Source organism: Condylura cristata, unplaced genomic scaffold, assembly GCF_000260355.1.
Source record: "Condylura cristata isolate star-nosed mole 26May11 unplaced genomic scaffold, ConCri1.0 scaffold00007, whole genome shotgun sequence".
NCBI classification, from domain to species: Eukaryota; Metazoa; Chordata; class Mammalia; order Eulipotyphla; family Talpidae; genus Condylura; species Condylura cristata.
This window is the reverse complement of record NW_004567108.1, coordinates 28,115,227-28,136,314: the sequence shown is the minus strand read 5'-3', so window position 1 is coordinate 28,136,314 and position 21,088 is coordinate 28,115,227. Positions and strand designations below refer to the sequence as shown.

General features: G+C 39.9%; 1 long non-coding RNA gene across 1 annotated transcript in view; it reads left to right on the top strand.

Moving 5' to 3' along the window:
- Positions 1 to 21,088, top strand: part of LOC105853361 — a 55,878-nt gene that overhangs the window by 18,912 nt on the left and 15,878 nt on the right. The gene's annotated exons all lie outside the window — the stretch shown is intronic.

The following is a 21,088-nucleotide window of genomic DNA, read 5'->3' as shown; positions in this document are numbered from 1 at the left end:
AAGTATCTTGATGAAATCACATTTGTTGACAGACTTAATTTTTATTTCTGTTGATTAAAAAACACCTGGGAAGTATTTCACTCATGATTTAAGTAATTTAATAATTTGAAAGCATTAGGAATTGAGTAAATGCTTTATTTTTTTTCTCTCATAAGGGCTCACAGCTAACCATATCAGAGAGGTTTTTCTTCTTGCTCGTCTTCTCTCATTTCCTTCCCGTATGAAAAGTGGTGCAGAGACCTTAAATGACTTTCACAAAGTTTCAGAACTGGCTAGTTATAGAGACAGAGTTTGAACACATCTACTGGAAATTGCTAGCAGAGGTCAGACAGTTTTCAGGTGAGATCATATTCTTCAAGCACTCTCCAGCCTTGACTCTTAATTGCCCATTAAAAGGGAAAACTGTGGTTTGAAGCAGAACTAGAAGCTAGGGAGTGAGGTGGAACAGGAACCCGGCTTACATTTCCACCCAGTTCAATGCTTTCCCAGGAACAGTCAAATCTGAATGATGTTCATCCTGGCACTCTCTTTTCTTGGTCATTCCCTTACATATACAAGAAAGTTAAACATCTCGCCATTCTCTTCGGTGGTTTCTTCTTAAAATCTGAAGTTAGAATTGTGAGAGATGTAGTAGAATGATATAAAGATGGAAACGAAGTAACAGGAATAAAGACTACAAGGGAGCTAGTTGTTGATTATGACGCCAACAGACAGAAAAGTAAGTCATGTTTTAATGGAACTTCTTGGTGCATAATATTACCTTTAATTTTACTAGTTTTGATTTGGAGAATCTTTATAATCAAGGATCTTTACAATTTGAACTTAATTTATCTTTGTATTTAGTGCATATGATTTAGAACAAAGGAGATAAAATTATAAAGAGATTTATCCTCTATATACTATGACATGTGATAATAAAGTAAATTCAAAATTAAAAAATAAATGTGTCAAAATATGCATGTGAAATACTCATCTGGGAGATTATATACTTATTTGCATAAAATCACTTCCCGAAACATAACTTGGACTCCTCCCCTTTTCTTCCTCATTTGTTTTTTTCTTATCATCCACTCACTCTCCCATTTTTGTCCTTTACCTCTTCCATCCCTTTCATCCTTGGGACCTATTTTTGGGATACACTAGAAAATGAGTGTCATTAGTTTGTTCTTTTTTTCCCCAAATATTCTTTTTGAAAAAAAAACAAAAAAGAAATATGTCAAATTGAGTATCATTTCTGTCTGTGGCAGGCATACCTTCATAAAGAAGGTCTGGCATGGTAGCTATTTTCTAAGATGTTGCTTCATTGTTATAATAAATTTACCATTACTCTCACATTAAAATAGATGATGCCATAGTATTAAATGCTGACATTTCGAAGTTACCAGTGTGAGTTGTTTGGCATCACCACTTTTAAAATGAAGTGAGGCACAAGACTGCAGTGGGCACAGTCAGAGCACAAACAAGGGCCTTGAGCTTTATCATGGCCAAGGAAAAAATGTTCATTTCTTTTGTAGCCTCACATATTCTAGTACTGCAAAGAAAGCATTTGTACTTTCATGTAAAGATATTCTAGGACCGTCTTTTAGGATGGCTGAGATCTTGAGTGTAAATTAGTTTGTCTTAATGACTTACCACATATTTTTTTCTCCTTCACCTACTGAGACTGGCAAGCAATCTTTTTTTCTTCTAGTCTTTTAAACTCCAACTCTTTTGCCTTCCTAGGCAACGACGGATTCATATGCTAAAATGAATCCATGGAGTGTATTGTTTATAATTATGTGGCCAAATTAGGCCATAATCCCTTCAAGCCTCCCAGTTCTAAATTCTAAATTGTGAATTCCAAATTCTAAAAAATGTGAATTCTAAAAATTGTGTTAGAGGGAATACTCTGGATTTTGTTGTCTGACTTCAAGTGGTGGCTGCATCATCAACTATCTAGCCCCCTTACAAAAGTTGGCTGCTTTCATGCTTAGATTCATGATGACAATCTTAGAAAAAGCTCATTAGGGGAGGACCCCAATGATACATCTCTGAAGTGTAAGGCTACTGAGTAAGAAAATTGAAAAAAAAAAAAAAAGAATGAGAAGAGTTTGGAAGACCAGTTTCTACCTCTTAGACATGAATTTTAAGAGAATATTCGATGATAATTTAAACTTTGGGGCTTGTGTTAATAAGAGTATTTTCCTCTGGCTATGTCAAAGCCACATTCACCTCATTTCTATTCCCAGAACTTTCTTCACAGCCTTTACAATCACTGTTCCTTATGCCTGGAATACTCCTCCCAGAAACTAACATGACTACATCCTTCTCATTGCATTTTCAGGAAACATTCTTAGGTCAAACTCACTACCCCAATTAGTCTGTTTCTGTGTATTTATATTTAAAAAATATAATCTACAATATACTGAGGCAGCTACTTCTATATTTGGTTACACTTTTTTTTGGGGGGGGGGTTTACTTCTCCTTTACTAGACATTCCAAAAGATCAAAGATTTTTCCTCCCTTACTGCCCACATGACAGTTATTCAGTAAATATTGAATAAATGGTATACAGGCTTACCTGTATTGTGGGTCAGATTTTGGATAGCTTTAGTGTTAGCCACTTTATTAGAAAGTGTACCAAAAAATGAGCCTTCCCTGGTGGCACAGTTGGTTAAGAAAGTATAGAACTAAGAGGCTAGCTACAAGTTGGATCCCCGGCCAGGTAGGTGATCCATATGGTATGGCAGACCTCTCCTGTCTCCCCTCAGCAGGGTACTTCCTCCATCTGCCTATACTGCTCTCCACTCTGTCTCTGGTGAATCCTCTTACCACCCATGAACTTCTGGCCTGTACCCCAGTTCTGTAGGCACAGATAAATAAATCTGAATAATGAAAATGCACCAAATGCTTGCCCAGGTTTGCTTTTTGAAGAACACACACACAATCCCCAAGTTAAAAATGATTTTGGAGAAGGTAAAACTTGGTTTGGAAATTAATGCTGAAGAACAACAAATTGGAAGAATACATTGCTCTAAGTGTCATGTCTTCAGACGTCAATTTCCTAGAGGCAAAGGATCACTTGGGTAAGGTAGATCATATAATGTTCTAAGAACATATTAACTGTTGAACACTTGCATCCATTATTCATTAATTCAGCAGACAACCAGAGAATGGCTACTCCATGGCTGGTGTTTGCATACAAACAACTGACGTGGTTCCTTCCCAGACAGGTCAGAGCAGTGAGGTGCTCTGCAAAACTACAATCAGGGAACAGTAGCTGCAGTGAATCTAATCCTTACTCCACTTGTCTTCACTTACCCTCCTCTGAGGTTCTCTGTGTATTGGTTGGGCTCTGCTTGTTCTTCAATCATTTGTAGAAACAAATGTGATTAAGTTTCATGCTAAAAGATAAGGATTACTTTGGTTACCTCCTAGAGAGATTTACATTTATTGAATTAGAAAGTAAAGGAAGCACTTTCTGGTGATAGATTTTCCAGACAGTCAATGAGAAAGTAGAACTAATTTTTTTTTTAAAAAGATTTATTTATTTATTCATACAGAGCTGGGGTACAACCAGAGGTGCAGGGGCAGTAAGAGGCTTCACCAGAGACAGAGTGGGGAGCAGAACAGGCCAACTGATAAAGTACACTGCTGAGGGGAGCAGCGGGTTGGTCAGAAGAGGTCTGCAGTAGTATGTGGGTCACCTTAGGGATGGGGATCGAACTCATGCTGAAGTGGCTTTAGCTTCTTAGTGCTGTGCTTTTTTTTTTTTTTTTAAGATTTATTTGTGCACACAGAACTGGGGTACAGGCCAGCGATGCAGGGAGTGGGGAGCAGAACAGGCAGATTGATGAAGTACACTGTTGAGGGGAGCAGCAGGAGGGTCAGGAGATGTCTGCCAGGCCATGTGGTCACCTGGTGGGGGGGAGGGGGGGATGGAACTCACCCTGAAGTGATTGCAGCCAGCTTGCAGTGCTGCCTAACCTGCTGTGCCACCAGGGAGGGCCAGAACTCATTTTTTAAATAATATAATAGTTTATTTTTACATCATTTTGTGCCTTTTTGCATCTCAGTTGTAATCCCTGTGGGAGAACTATTTTTTTTTAAGCCGTGTCCTTGAAATCCTAGGAATATCAGAAAAACTTGGCTTGTTCATAAACTTCCAGAACTTAACATTTAACAACAAAAGGATTTTATCATGTTATCTAATCTGTGAACCTACATGGATATATCTTAAGCCAAGGAAGAGTTTCTTCTATGCCTTTAGCACTTGGACATAGGATGCTTCTAGTAAACTTTCTTTTTGTTTTTTTCTCCTTTCCTCTTTCTATTCCTTCCCTACCACCTTTTTTCCTATTTTCCTTCATTCTTGTTCTCTCTGTTTCTTTGGAAAGATTGTTTAAAACGAAGTAGCTTCTGCTAAAGTAACCACACACCACAAAATAGACCAATTAACAAAATTTTCTAAATATTTCTGTATTTTACCATATTTTTATGGACAACTAATGGCTGGTTTTTGCTAAGTTAATTTGTGCTCATTCAGTGTCATATAAACCCTTCATTTAGAATAAGTAGAGGTGTGGAAACTTACCACTCAAATATATTGCAAATGGTATGTTTGAGTCTTGTCTCTGTCCCTTCAGTCTGCTGTAACAAAATGCCACAGACTGGGTAGAATATAAAATAAAATTCCCTTCTCATATTTCTAGAGGTTGGGAACTCCAAAACCCAGATAGATTCATAGATTATAGTCTTTCCATCATAGCATTACAAATCAGGAGGGACAGGGGCTATCTCTTGGGTCTCTTTTAGGAGGACACTAATCTCATTGAAGAGAAGTCTGCCCTTGTGACCTGTGACCTAATCCCCTCCCAGAGGCCCTGCCTCCATACTTCACCATTTTGAGGATCAAGTTTCAATTTGTAAGTGTTGGGAAAACACTTTCAGTCCAGAGCAGCCCTACTTCCTTCATCTTTAAATAATAGCTCTTTTCCTTTGAGGGTGATATCCTAGCATCTCTCATGTGGGGAGACTGGTGATAGTAACATCTCTGTTCCATTAATACCTTTGTCAATTTGAAAACATAATATCTATCACTGCAATCCGGGGCATTTTAATTTTCAGAATAAGAGTTCGCGGAGACTCCCTGGTGGTGTAATGGGTTAAAGCTCCGCACTAAGAAGCTAGCTGCAGCCACTTCAGCATGAGTTCAATCCCCAGACAGGGAGGTGACCCACATGGCACAACAGAATTCTCCTGTCTCACCTGCTGCTCCCCTCAGCAGTGTACTTTGTCAACCTGTATGTTCTATTCCACACTCCATCTTACTGCCCCTACACATCTAGCCTGTACCCCAGTTCTGTATGCATAAATAAATAAATCTGTAAAAAAAAAAAAAGAATAGTTTGCAGAGAAACATCTTTCTGGACACTGTGGCTGAATAGTCAGACAATTCCTCGTGCTAATTTGCCAAGGGCAGATCTTGTATGTTTTCTTTCAAAGTCTTACACATTCTGTACACTAACCATTAAGCATTTGGAAACTCAGGGGTTATGAGCCTTCTGTTTATTCAGACTTTCCCTTCTGTTTATTCAGACTTTGAAGGTGAACAAGATGAACAAACAGGTATGAAGACAAGTAGAGAGCGAGATGGAATGAGAGCTAGTGCTCTTCTAGCCTTCCCCAGTAGAAGCAGGCAGAAGGCGACAGTGAAGGAATTGCTTGTGGGGAGTGCGCATCCTAGGGCTATTCAGTTGCAGCTTTCTCCTTTTGGTCTGACTAGGAAACTAGTTAGTGACAACAGCAGGGTTGTCCTAAGCCTGGAGAGTTGAATTATTCATTAATCAAATGTAAATTACCATTTAGAGGCAGGTGACATGCATGTTTTCTTGAACAATTATTATCACTAATCATCATTTTCTACTGTAATTTGTATGCTCTCATTATTAGTCCTTGATTTCTATGTAAATCCTTTTCATAAAACTGCCACAAGAGGGAAGTTTTTTTATTGGCTCTCTTTACCTCTTGATGTGTTTCTTGGCATTTTTGCACTCCTCATCTGGCACTTGATGGTTGGATTTTCAGATTAGGCTGACTGTTGACATGCCCAGATAAAACATTCTTTCATTGAGCATATTGCATTCATAGGGAGGCCACCTTCTATCACCTTCTGCCATATTGTGCCCATATTTTTTTTGTATCAATTGTCCAAACATTGACTCTCACATTTTCCCCTTTTGATTTGCATTGTGCACCATATTTGACACTTTAGCTACTTTTACTAGTTGTCCATGCCTTGTCATAGAGACCGAAACTGACGCAGACTTTGCCTAAACAGTCCTTGAATAAGTACATTTGCCATACGGATTTCCCCTTCAAATCCTGTAGAACATCTTGGGTATTTTCTGGTTTGTCTTTTATTACAGATATATGTGTTCTGGAAGCTTATTTGCAGATAAATACTCCTGTCCATAACATTTCCTACCTCCTAAGTTCAGTTTTTTTTCAAGATTTATTTATTTACATATACAGAACCAGGGTACAGGCCATAGGTGCAGGGGTGGTGAGAGGCTCTGTTAGAGCTCTGGAGACAGAGTGGGAAGCAGAACAGGCCTGATAAAGTACACTGCTGAGGGGAGCAGTGGGAGAGACAGGAGAGGTCTGCTGCACCATGTGGGTCATGTCCGGGGCAGGGATCAAACTCATGCTGAAGTGGCTTTATTTAGCTTCTTAGTGCTGTGCTTTAACCTGCCGCGCCACCATGGAGGGCCCTTAAGTTCAATTTTTAAGTGAACTTCAGAAAGAGTATCGGAGATTAGCTAGTTTGTAGCAGCATGCGTCCTAACTGGTACCTGAGCAAATGATGATTTGCAGAGAACTCCACTGGCTTGTAAATACCCCTAACCTAATACCTAACATTCTTACTTTTTTATTAAATTAAATTATTTTTAAAGATTTATTTTACTCATGCATACAAGAATTGGGGTGTAGGCTAGAGATGCAGTGAGTGAGAGGATTCACCATAGACAGAGTGGGGAGCAGAACAGGTGGGTCTACTGAAATATGCTGCTGAGGGGAGCAGCAGGTGAGACATGAGGGGTCTGCTGTGCCATGTGGGTGGCTCCGTGGCTGGGGATCCAACCAAGTGCTACAGTGGCTGTGGAAAGCTTCCCAGTGCTGAGTCTTAACTCCTTGCATCAGCAGGGAGGCCCTAAAATTCTTACTTTTTAGAGTGAAGCTCATTGAGAGGGTGGACATGGATAGGACCTCTACAAAGGGTCAGTGCATTATTTCCAGCATTATGGGCTTAGGGTTACAGGCTCAGATCATCTCATTCATGCCTGGGCTTTATTCTACCAACTGGGTGAATGTTGGTGGCAAGTTTCTTAATCCCTGTGTGCCTTATGTCCCTCACCTTAATGCACCAAAGATGTGGCAAGCATAAGCTAGTGCTACCAGTTTTGAGGTGAAACTCAAAACTGAAATTGTATTTTTCAAATGAGGAAAATTAACTGGAGATGGCCTTGAGGTACTTTCATCCTTAAATCTTACTTAATGATGGTGCCTACCTCATAGAGTGTTGTGAGGATCCACTAACTTAATATGTGTAGAACACTTTATTGTCTGGAATCAGTAAGCACTTAGTGTCAGTGGTTATTATTGCTATAACTTTAACTATATTAAAGTAATAATTATACTACTACATATGAGTATATACCATATAATAGTCATAGTGACTATTATTACTGTCACATAGATTTTTTTCTTGGAAAAATGTGGGTCAAGTGGACAAAGGTGTTTAGATTTTTACCCCCCAGAAGTCTGACAGGAATGTCCAGAACCACAAATATTAAGCAGGCCTAGGTAAGGCGGCCAAGAGAAAGGGCTGCTTGGCCCCCAAATCACTGTCAAATGCTTTGTTGTGTGGTCCTAGATAAAGGTTAGGACAAGTCTTCTGCTCAGTTCTCCCAAGCACCATTGCCTGCTCAAAATTTGGAGGAGAGGGAAGTTTCCTGAAGGCTTGATGGCTTTTGACCTGCAGACTTTTTGTGATCTTCATCGAGCCATGTTTTCCACTTCCCTTTCTGGAACCAATGCTGTCATTACATATTACGTACATATGGACAGCTCAGTTCATTTCCTGCATTTAAAAAATAGCGTCTCACATTTTGTGGGGGTGGAGTGGGGAATGGGATCAAAAACGGGGGGGGGGAAGGGAGGGAAATGCACGGGACTATGGTGGTGGCACAGGGGTGATTTGGTGATGGGAAACCCGCGGGGATTACAATCGAGATGGAAAAAAAAATGTGCAAAATGATGTAAAAATAAACTTTGTAATAAAAAAAAAAATAGCGTCTCAGGTTTGAGTTTTAAGTCGAGACTGGTTGCATCATACTCTTGCTTGCCATGCTTTTGATTCATTAAGGCTGGATTCCAGCTCCGTGTTAAGTCTTGTCATTTTGATCAGAAGATGTAGCTGCACTTTTACTACATGGTCCTGACGGTGTCTTAATTCAAAATACAATTTTCTTAAATGGGAGAAGCAACTGTAAAATTAGTAATACCAAGACTGTAAAATGAGGGTTTTAAGTTCAAGACCTATCCAAACAGTTACCATGTCACCACAGACTTGCATGATACACATAGACTTCAAATGCACAGGCAGGGAAAAACACAGGATAACATTCCACATTGTTACAGAGCTTCCAGAAACGTGTAGCCAAGTGACTCAACATTACATCAACTAGACTAGTGTCACAATATCCAGCTTTCCCCTCCTCCTTTTGACATTTCTGAAGAAGAAAAGGAGCTCCTGCTGTTCACGGGTGCTGAAGGAGAGGAACATACACTAGGTGTGCCCAGAGGGATTTGCAGAGCAAGCTGGGTTAAAATAACTGCTCTACCTCCACTAGGCAAATTAATTTCTTGTATGTAAAATAAACACAACAGAAAAACATGTCATTCTAGAATGCAGTGTTCCGCAGCCCCTAAGTCATTGCCCCGATAACTTAAAATTCAGTTCTCCCATGCTGAACTGAACACTAGAAATAACCCATTAGAGATAGCACAAAGATACAAAATCAAACCATAACAAACACAATGTAGTCATAAAAGCTTTCATGTTTTTTGCAGTTATCACCGTTCCCTTTTTGTTTAACTTTAGAGTATGTACTTATATACTTAATTTTTTGTTGCAGTAACAATGTATTATAACATTATGTAAGTTCTGCAGCATTGTAAGTTAACATCTGTATATATTATATTAAATGCACCATCAAAAATCCAATTATCTTATATTTATTTAGAGCTCCACTTTGATGCTAATACTTCTAATGCCACCCGTGTGTTACCACTATTTGCCACCATACAAACTACTTGGCTCAGTTGGCAGAAGATGAGAAGAAACCTGCCAAGATGCTTGGTTGGATTCCTGTCCAGTAGGGACTGGCTGACTTGGCTCTTTGCCACACACCAGATGAGATTTCTAATTCTTCATGACATTCCAGTTTTAAAATGCCTTGACAGTGGGATATTTTATTTTCCAAAAGACCTAAAATACTGGTGTTCTGCACCCAGGATTTAGTAATTATTTGCTGATTGAAGAGAAGAAAAAAGACATAACTATCTCTCAGTCATGTCTGTTGGGCAGGAGTGACTGAAAAGACCATCTTCTCTTGCTCAGTCTTTGCCTCCCTCAATAAAAATAAATAAATAAATAAATAAATAAATAAATAAATAAATAAATAAATAAATAAAACCCACTAGAAATCCTTACAACCACCATCCACTTTGGAAATATCTTTTTCTTTGCTTAATTTCTTTTTTTTAAGGTTTATTTATAACAGAACTGGGGTACAGGCCAGAGGTGCAGGGGCAGTGAGAGGATTCACCAGAGACAGAGTGGGGAGCAGAATGGGCAGAAAGAAGAAATATACTGCTAAGGGAGCAGTGGGGGAGACAGGAGAGGTCTGCCGTGCCATGTGCCTCAACTCTCTGGGTCCAAGCGAATTGATGCTGAAGCGGCTGTGGCTAGCTTTGTAGTGAAGAGTTTTAACCCATTGCTCCACCAGGGAGGGCCGTAATCTCTCTTTTTTTAAAAAGAGGAATAGGAAGTTATAAACTAGCTGTCCCTTCACTGTCAAACTCCTTCTCTTCTTTCTTTCCAGAGGTAACCACTATCCAGAAGTTAGCTTTTTTTCCTGTGCATTTTGAAAAATGCTATTCCAGGGCTCCACAGAATCAAATGTCTGAATGGTTTGGTGTGTGGGATATCCACTCACTACCTTGACTTTGGCCCATTGTTGTATGACATTGAGTCAAAAAGCATACATTTCAGACTAAATGGTTTAGAAAGCTGAAAACATGTAGATGATCCCAAGGGTCTTAATAATGTGATCAAAATTATCCAGTTACTAGGCCCTCTCTGGTGGCACAACAGGTTAAAGTGCAGCACTATGACGCTATTGCTGCCATTGCAGCAAGAGTTTGATCCCCAGCCAGAGAGGTGACCCATGTGGCACGGTACACCTCTCCTGTCTCTCCCACTGCTCCTCTCAGCAGTGTATTTCAGTAGATCTGCCTGTTCTGCTTCCTGCTTTGACTCTGGTGAATCCTCTCACCTCTACACCTCTGGCCTGTTCCCCAGTTGTGCATACATAAATAAATAAATCTTTAAAAAGAAAGTCACCTGGTTACCTTGGAACACCAACAAAATAATCTGAAAAGATGTCAACTATGGTCACGCATCATTATAGTCTCAAGAACAGATCAAAGTCTAATGCAGCTAGTTTTTGAAGAACAGGTAAGAACAATACCTGTTGAGTTCAGTGGTTTATTCCTTGAAATACAAATACACCAACTTTTGTCAGCAGGCACAAGTCTGCCTCTGCACCAAACGTATTTCATTCACTTGTATCCCATATCAGATAGTGCTGATGTCGATATGTGGCAAATGCTCATGGAGCCAGGTGACGATAGTTAACTGTCAGGGTGTGCAGGCTTGATCAGAAGTTTGATTCAGTTTCATTAGAAAATGGATCCTGGGCTCTCCCTGGTGGCTCAGTGTGTTAAAGCACAGCACAGTGAGGCTCTCTGCAGCCACTGCAGCTTGAGCTCTGTCCTCAGCCAGGGAGGTGACCCACATGGTACAGCAGACATCTCCTGTCTCGCTCACTGCTCCCCTCAGCAGTGTTCTGCTCCACACTCTGTCTCTGGTGAACCCTCTTACTGCCCCTGCACCTCTGGCCTGTATTAAATAAAAATATATTTAAGAAAAAAAAGATCCTTACAAAGGTATATATACCTGAGTGACCTAGATTATCTGATTGGCAGCCATGATTTTGTTTCCCTGGTTGGCTGCCCCTCAGAGGGCTGTCTTTACAGTCTGTAGCTCCCAGGGGCCAGCTCACCTGCTTAGACCACATGGCAGTATAATATCAACTCCTCCCTGGTTTTAGAAGCATTGCTTAAGGCAAAGATGATGGGTTTCAGTTCAGCTCAGTAGGGACAGGCCCTGACCAGTCTTCAGAGCTGGTGCTAAGGCTGGACAGTGAACATCATCAACTTTGAACTTAGCCAAATCACTAAGTTAGACCCAAACACTTAAGGACACTTCTGTGAAGAAGAGATCATTGAGCTATTCATTTTGTTTCTTGTGGCAGTGTGAGGTGAAGGAGGTCCACAAAGAGGTCACTGCCACTTTTCTCTCTTTCTGTTTTTTAAATATTTATTTTTGCATAGAAGAAACTGCAGTGCAAGCCAGAAGTACAAGGGATGTGAGGATTCACCAGAGACAGAGGGGGGAGCAGAACAGGCGGATCTACTGAAATACATGCAGGTAGGCCAGGAAAGGTCTGCTGGACCAAGGGTCAAACTTAGGCCATCATGGTGGACCCTCATGGTGGTAGCACTGAAACTTAACCCTAGGCCACCAGGGAGACCCCACTTTTCCATAGAAAACCAAATGCTGTGAGAGCCAGATGGCCTTCCTCTTGAGGCCACTATTTGACTAATGAGACCTGTGATGGGTGTCCTTCCCTTGACAGTCAAGTTAGAACTGACTCATCCCAAAAGGGTGATGACATCCCAGAGAGTCACAAGCTTACAAGTCAGGCATTCAATTTCAACAAGAGCTTAGTAGCAGGCTAATAGCTTGTTTCCTTTAAAAACAGTGTTTGCTGACTGTGTCAGGGAGGTTATGGTGTCCTGAGAAATGATCTCATTGAGTAGCTGGCAGTTACTAAATTTTAACTAAAACTGTGATTTTCTTTTCTCTGCTATTTTATTGTTCTTGATCATGCTAAGGGAATAGTGTATGCAGCCACCACAGAAAAGTTCTTGTCTATCACTATGGGACAGAGAAGTGCAGGTATAAAGCACACTGATTCCATTTTACATTTTACACACACATGTGGAAGCCAAACTAGCTCAGAGTGACAACTGGAAGGCCCCATCTGTAGGTCGCTCTTCAGCTTATCTTTTCTCTGCGAAGCCTGCCCATCACCCGTTAGTTGAATTTAGATGCAGTTTTCCCCAAGAGGAATTTAAACCAGTGAGTAGTCTAATATGTGCCCATGAGGGTACAATGACGGTCGCTGAGAGATCATACTGCCCCCTGCTGGGTGTGCAGTCTAACAAGGAAGCTCAGCCCAGTAGCTTTGCTAGGAATAGCTGGGCGAAACCTACCTAACTGTTCATAGCCTTTTATTCCCCACGCTGATTTAGGAGTTACATTTAACTTTGCACCAGTGTGGCTCTTTCTTTGAGTACCTTTTGCTCTGGGCAAGAGTCTCCATCCAGGGACCGTGGTGTGCCTCTGCATTTTGTCCTGCCATCCTTCTAGCCACCCAGCATCCAATTCAGGAAGCTCTCTTGAGGACTCTCTCCCAATAATAATTCTTCATAAACGTTTCAGTTTTCACTATTTTTGAAAACATTTAAAACTAAATCTCAAAATGCGTAATTAATGTGCATTTAGAATTACTTTAATATTTAGTTCATTATTCCTAGTGGTTGGTTGCAGGTAAGGAGAGAATATTCATTTACTAGTCCCAGTTACTTCCTGGAACCTTTTAGCTCAAATGGAAGTATATTTATTTTTCAGTAAAATGCTGTGAGTGCATGTGCCAGACAGTGCACTGAAATAGTCAAGTAAATACTGAATCCCTGATTGATATACATTATGTCATTACACTATTTACACATGTATAAGACATACACATAGCTACATCTAAATGATGTATACACACTTGTATATGATATGTGTACACACATATGTAGCATATACAATTTTTTCATATCTTTATATTTAAAAAAATATATTTATGCATATAAGAACTGGTGTAGGGTAGAGGTTTGGGGATGAGAAGATTCACCAGAGTGGAGAGCAGAACAGGCAGAACTGAAATACACTGCTGAGGGGAACAGTGGGAGAGACAGGAGTGGTCTGCTGTACCATGTGGGTCAGCTCCCTGGTTGAGACCGAACTTATCCCAGAGTGGCTGACAATAGTTTTTGATAGCACTGTGTCTTTAAGCCCTGCCCCAGGAAGGAGGTGCCCATATCTTTATATTTTTAAATGTAACTATTATTCCACCTATAGATGATGAAAACAACCTACAGAGCCTATAAATTTTTTCACACAGCTTGTAATTGGCCAAGAGGGATTCAAAGATGTTATGACTTCAACACTTGTAATCTTGTGTGATAATATCATGCTGCTGCTTTACCATCATATCCACACTGTGGATGAAGCCATAAGGATTTAAGATATTTCTAAATATGTAATAAATTAAGTCCTATTCCTAGAACTTAAGACATTACTTTTACATAATAAACATAATACAAGACCTAGACTAGAGACAATTTTAATGGATATGAGAATTTAAAATAACATAACTGTTGATGGTTTTGTATTTCTTTTCCTTTTTAAGATTTATTTACTTATGCATACAGAACTGGGGTACAGGCCAGAGGTGCAGGGGCGGTGACAGGCTTCACCAGAGACAGAGTGGGGAGCAGATCAACGAAGTACACTGTGAGACAGGAGAGGTCTGCCATGTGGATCACCTCCAGGGCTGGCATCGAACTAACACTGAAGTGGTTGCGTCCTAACCTGTTGCGCCATCAGGGAGCGCCTGCTTTGATATTTCGATAAGGCCCTTGCTTGCTCTCCCTTTTTACTCTTGTCATCTCTTCTTCAGTATGACTAAACAGGGTTTGTACAGCCTACGTAAGCAATAGACAAAGGAGGGAGAGCAAAAGCCAATGCAGAAAATATTTTGCTTTCTTAGAGCTTATGTCTTGAGTCAGATATCCAGTTGGACAAAATCAAGGCACCTTTTCTGTGCTCTTATTGGTTATCAGTCTAATTTATGTTCATGGACTACACATACATAATTCTGATTCATGTACATGAACTATAGATGCATTAATTGTGTGTGTGTGTAACTGCTGAATATACATATACATATATATACACATATATATTTGGTTAGCTGCATAAAGTCTTTAAATACTTTATAAAAATATTTTTTGTTTTAATGTTTTGGGATTTTTTTTCTTAATAGTTAAGAGAAGAATGCAATGTCCCCTCTGGCAGCTTCCATGTACTTAAGCAGATAGACCTTTGCACTTCATTTCACTAAGTGCACCTCAAAATGCACCTGAGCCTTTTATTTTCATTTGTAGTGACCTTTATTGAACCTTCAAAGGATGGTAAATGGATAGTCAATTTTATAGGAATGAAATTTATTATTACTGGTTGTATTGACTATCTTTTTAAATACAACACATACTGCAGCTTGAAATTGTTTTCCTGGGTGAAAAGAAAGTAAACCTCTTTTTGAATAGTTTAAAGACATAAGATAAACATTCTAGCTTTCTTATATTTGCCTCTTGCAAGGTTTAGCATTATACTGTGAAAGCGTTGGTAAGTCTATAATGTAAAAGATCTTTGACAGTGATATAGTCAAGTCATTTTAGGTGTTGGAATAAATAGTGGCTTTATTCTTGAATTAGTCAATTCTTTTGAAGTCAGTTTGTTGCATATCATCATCAGCTTCAGCATAACCATGTGAATTACTGCTACTACTTTAGCTTTTGCCATCATTTGATCAGGACTGAATGGAAGTTTACCTACCATTAGCTATGATGTTGTGAATAGTTGCCTAATATCATGGGAGATTGTTCAAGGGCAGAGAAAAAGTATTTTTTGACTGGCTCATCTTGATTTGAGTGAAAGCTAATGGCAGTGTGATAATGACCTGTATTGATCCAGGACCACTCTACCATAACAGGAAGCACTGTGGATAGCCTACTAATTTTTTTAAATAAAAAATTATTTATTTATGCATACAAGAACTGGGGTACAGGCCAGAGGTGTGGGGGGGGGTGAGAGGGTTCACCAGAGACAGAGTGGGGAGGATTCACTAGACAGACAGAGAACAGGCAGATCTACTGAAATACACTACTGAGGAAAGCAGTGGGTGAGAGTGAGACAGGAGAGGTCTGCCATGCCATGTGGGTCACCTCCCTGGCCAGGGATCAAATTCGTGCTGCAGTGGCTGTGGATAGCTTAATAGTGTTTAACCCCTTGTGTCTCTAGGGAGGCCCTAATAGTTCTTATAAACTATTTTGAACATCAGATTTTTCTTTACATAAACATTTAAAAAATTTACACTGAAATGCAGAGATCTTCAATGTATACTTAAGTGAATTTTGACAGTCTCCCAAATAAGATATAGAACATATCTATCAGCTCAGAAAATCCCTTTGCCACCTTTCAGTCAACTTCCACTCCAAAAAGTCAACCACTGTTCTGATTTTCATCACCCTACATTAGTTTTGTCTGTTGTCGGATTGCATATTAAAGGAATTATACAGTATGTTCCTCTTTTGGCCCAGCTCTTCCCCTAAATATAATCCTCACATACATTTTTTTCCCTCACATACATTTTTTTTTTAAGATTTATTTATTTGCGCATACAGAATTGGGGTATAGGCCAGAGGCTCAGGGGCGGTGAGAGACTGCACCAGAGACAGAGCAGGGAGCAGAGCAGGCAGATCGACGAAGTACACTGCTGAGGGGAGCAGCGGGCGGGTCAGGAGAGGTCTGCCACGCCATGTGGTCACCTCCGGGGCAGGCGGGAATCGAACTCATGCGGAAGTGGCTTTAGTTTCTCAGTGCTGTGCTTTAACCCGCTGTGCCACCAGGGAGGGACCCTCACATACATATTTTTTTTTTTTTTTAGATTTTTATTTATTTATTCGTACAGAACTGGGGTACAGGCCAGAGATGCGGAGGGTGAGAGGATTCACCAGAGACAGAGCAGGGAGCAGAGCAGGCAGATCGACGAAGTACACTGCTGAGGGGAGCAGCGGGCGGGTCAGGAGAGGTCTGCCACGCCATGTGGTCGCCTCCGGGGCAGGCGGGGATCGAACTCATGCGGAAGTGGCTTTAGTTTCTTAGTGTAGTGCTTTAACCCGCTGCGCCACCAGGGAGGGCCCCCTTCACATACATTTTTAATGAACAATGTTTTAATAAGAATTGCTACCACTCTATCAACCTCAGTTACATTCTGGTTTATCTAGTAACTAGTTGTACCTAGTTTTCTAAATGCAGAAGTTCAATGCATCATGTCTCTTATATCTTGATTTGCATGTCCGAGGGATCTTTTCAATTCTCAGAGTTTACAAAATGCATTATTAAATGCATACTGTTGTGTATGTTTTCATTACTTTTAAAGAGGACACTGGAGGGAATGCTATTTTCAAGTAAACCATTTTTCTGAATCCTTTCTTAATCATTGAATTCAGAGGAAAAATGCCATCACTGAGGATTTAGGGATAGAGGTGGTGTAAGTATTAGACTTTCATTATCAATAGAACTCTGAAGTAGAAAAAGACTTTTAATTTAGCCAAATAATTTCGTTAACATGTTTTAAAAGTAGTATTTTGTGAATGAAGAGAACATATGCCAGAATAATACATGCAGAGGACAGGAAGCAGAGAATTAAAAAAAATCAGATTCCATATCTTACTTAGAACTTAGCAATCAAATAGGAAGTCTCAGAGTGACGTACTCTCAACGACGTTTCTGATTGTTGGGGACACAATAAGGATGACGTGCTTTCTGTGTTCTATACTGTGTACTAAAGATAGGCTATGGATGGGCTTACTAACTAGTTTAGTAAGACTTTTTGACCAGATGTATGTCTAGTATCTTAAGGTTTTATTCCTTGTCATCGAGTGAAGGTGGTAACTGAGGGCTTCTGCATTTGGAGAATCCTGAAGGCAAGATTTCTAAGGTTTGCCCTCTACACTGGCACATTCCAAAGGTCTCTTTAATAAGAGAACTTTCTACAAATCCACTCTGTGGCTTTTTATTTGTTAAAAAGATTTCTAAATTACAATATTTTTCATTTTGAATAAATATCATGTTGGTATAGTTAAAATATCTTAGTACAATTAAAAGATAGCTCTTGTTATCTTATGTCATTTACTATTTGATTTACCCTCTTATACTTTGATAACTATCTTGTTGGTTTCTCTTTGTGTCTTTCCAGTGTTTCCTTTTGATTTGCAATCTGTATATACTGCTCTATTATTGCTTTTAATCCCATAATATGTTCCGAAAATTTCCCATATTAGTACCTAGAGGTTTAAAAAAAATGTTTCTTTTAGATGGCTGCATAGTATTCCATTGTGCCAATGTACTACAATTTACTTAAAGTGTTTTATGATGGACACTTTTCCAATATCAGAAATAGTACACTTTACATACTTTCACACAAAATGTGGTTTGCATTTTCTATCAGAGCTCTCATATAAGAAATAAATATACCATATAGAATACTAGTGGTATAAATGCTTGGGGAAAGATCATTATCTTCCTGTAACTGTAACTGTTGCTTTTAGAAAGTATTTGATGTTGATAGGTTTAGTGCCATCTCTACATTGGGATGGATACCTGAAAAGCAAAGTAATGCTCTTTCCATAGGTAGAGAATATGATTTAAGCATCAGCCAAGCAAAGTATATACCAAACAATCTTTGGAGAAAGAATGTGACTTTAAAAAAAATGTGAAAACTTTAAAGGCACATTGTAGTTATTCATAATAGGAAGACCGAGAACTTTGTTTATTTACCATATTGTATAAAGTAGGGTCACATTCATTTCGAGTGATTTGGGTGACAGTAGGATTCTGGTCTTTCTGGTACTTAAACCCTAACAAGGTTTTTACTAGGCTTCAGAGCAAACCTGTGAATTAGCAATAAGGGAGAAAATCAATGCTTAAGTAACTTAGCTTGTGAGAGGCAAAACTGATCTGGTTCTCAAACAGGACACCAGATTACTTTTGGAAAAGCTGTACCCAGTGTTATCAAGCAGATTAAATGAAAGAATGGAGGCCAAGTTCACTACAGCAACTGTGCTCAGTGTATTAGTATCTTGCCCCCACCCAGCTTGTTTCTGTTTTCCCAGGTTACCTATGTCATGGCAACCGTCAGGCATTGGGCCCTCTTTGTGGAGTGGGGTTGGGACAGGGGAGCTGAGGATCCGCATTTCTGGGGGTGAGATGTCCTGGTAAAAGACTTTCTGGCTCTCCCTGGTGGCACGACAGGTTAGGACGCAGCACTGCAAGCTAGGTGCGAGTTTCATCCCCACCCCAGGGGTGCCCTACATGGCGTAGCAGATCTCTCCTGTCTCACCCTGCTGCTCCTCTTAGCAGTGTATTTCCTCCATCTGCCTGTACTGCTCCACACTCTGTCTCTGGTGAATCCTCCCACTGCCCTGCACCTTTGGCCTGTACCCCAGTTCTGTATGCATAAATCAATAAATCTTAAAAAAAAAAAAAAACCTAACACTTTCATAACTGCTTTCTTTTCAGTGTGGAATTGCTCCATCTTTTTTCCTTGCAGCCTGATTTTTATATGTTACCATGTACAGAGGGGACTGCCATCTCCATTTGGCCAAGAGCAGAGGTTGGCTGCTAAGAGTGGGCTTTTCAGGACTAGAGGTTCTTTCTCAAGGTTGAATTAGTCAAAACTGGGGATGTGCTGGAGCTGATGATCTAATGAAGTTGTTGTTAGAACCAGAAACTATGCTAAAGTTAGAAACTAGGGACATTTCCCTAGATGTTTCTTTAACTGGAATTCTTAAGCGAAAGACCCTTAGGAAGAGGCCATTCCTGGGAAGGAAGGAGTTAAAGGAATAGTCTCATCTTTGATGATGGAGATACTTTTTTCTTGTGAAACAGAAATAGTGGCAAATCAAGGGAGACACATACAATAGGGAAGTAACCTTGGCTTTCTTCTGTTATCACTGGATTTGGCTTATACATCAACCCACAAGGGTAATATATCAGAAAGATGCAGTAGGATTATGCAAAGTGGAAAATGGATTTCCTCAATTCACAAAAAAACAAAAACAAACAAACAAAAAAACAACTGGTAACTCAGATTCTCTTGTGTGCATAGTTTTTCATTAGCAAATCAGTAACTGTTTAATCCATATTAGCAAACATTAGCAAAATAATGAGGCCAAGGGGACGCGAACTATATTGCCCTTGGTTAAGATGGTTCATGTCTGTGTTTGGCGCCCTGGGTTAAGATGGTCATATCTGTGTTCTGCTCCCTTCTTATGTCTCTCTGGCTCAAAAATATGCTCATGTGCTACCTGGCCTTTTAATAAACTTCCCTTCGCTTCTTAACCCTGTTCTCTCTCACACTGGTTTTTCTATCCCTCAAGCCAGCTTTCCTTTGAATTAATAAGCACTGTAAAAGACTAATATGTACTTGTTGCCTGAAATTTCACAAATCTGCAAGACAAGCTCTTGTAAGGCTTTCCCCTCTTTCCTAGATATTTTTAATGAAATGACTTTTAGGATGTCACCCAAGCTCAAAGTCCTTTTCTCGACCATTCTCCTCTTTGACCTTGACAAACTTATCACAGGCACGGCTTTCAGAATATTCATCTTGTTAGTAACACTGGAAACTTCATTTTCAACTTTTAACTAGCACCCTGAATTCAAATCTCAACATCTCACATTCTGGTTGGGTATAGTCAAACTCAACATGCTGAAAATGGAATGAATTACCTTGCTCACAAAGCAGTGATGCTCCGTTTTCAACTTGGGTATTATGATGCTGATGATTCGAGCTTTAACTGAAAACTTTAACAACTGCCACCTGTTGTTACTCCTAACATTAACCTGATTGCTTGCAGAAGTTGACAATTCCATTGTCTTTCAACTAATTTCTTAAACCACACACCTTTCATCTTGCTATTATATACTAACATATTATATACTAATATATTATTCTGAACCCAACTAATATTTGTTGTCTCTTACTGCTCCCCAGACACTTGGTTACCTTTTCTCTAACCACTGATCCACCATTCCTGCAAATCTGCCTCATGATTTTCCATCTCTGTGCCTTAGTGCCTACTATACCTCCTCGCTGAATGCCATCATTCAGGCCTGGGGTCCTAATTTGTAGGGCTCATAGCAAAAGGGAAACATCTTTGTTCAGAAAGCAGGAGCCAGGCACAGGTGAAGGTGCCAAAGAGTCTTTCACTTTTTCTGCGTCTCTCTTCTGCTTGCCTGTGTAATCAGTCATCTCATGGGACTTCCCTTCCACAGCCAAAGCACAAGAACCATTAAGAATATGAAACAGTGACAGAAGAGTATGAAATTAATTATGGGTTCTGCCTACAGAGGCACCATGCTCACAAATCAGCCCTATACTCATCCTTCTGGACCTTTCTCCATGCTACCTAACCCCTGCTAAAGACAACAACATTTTCGTCCCAGGGCAGATTTTGAAGGGTCCTCACTCCAGGCCTTTGCTTCACTCCAGAGACCACAGTGGAGCCTGCCTAGCCTGCTGCAGATCAGTCACAAGAGACTTTCTATTTCTTACTAGTTTGTGCATCTTAAGGGCAAGGGCTATGTCTTCATTCATTTCTAGAACCTGCCACATAAATCATATATAGCTACATAATAAATACATATTTAAAATGACTCAAGAGAACAAAGACAAGAGCATTGCTATTTTGGAAACCATCCGCAACATTTCCCAAGCTGCATTCCTTTTTTTCAGAGCAG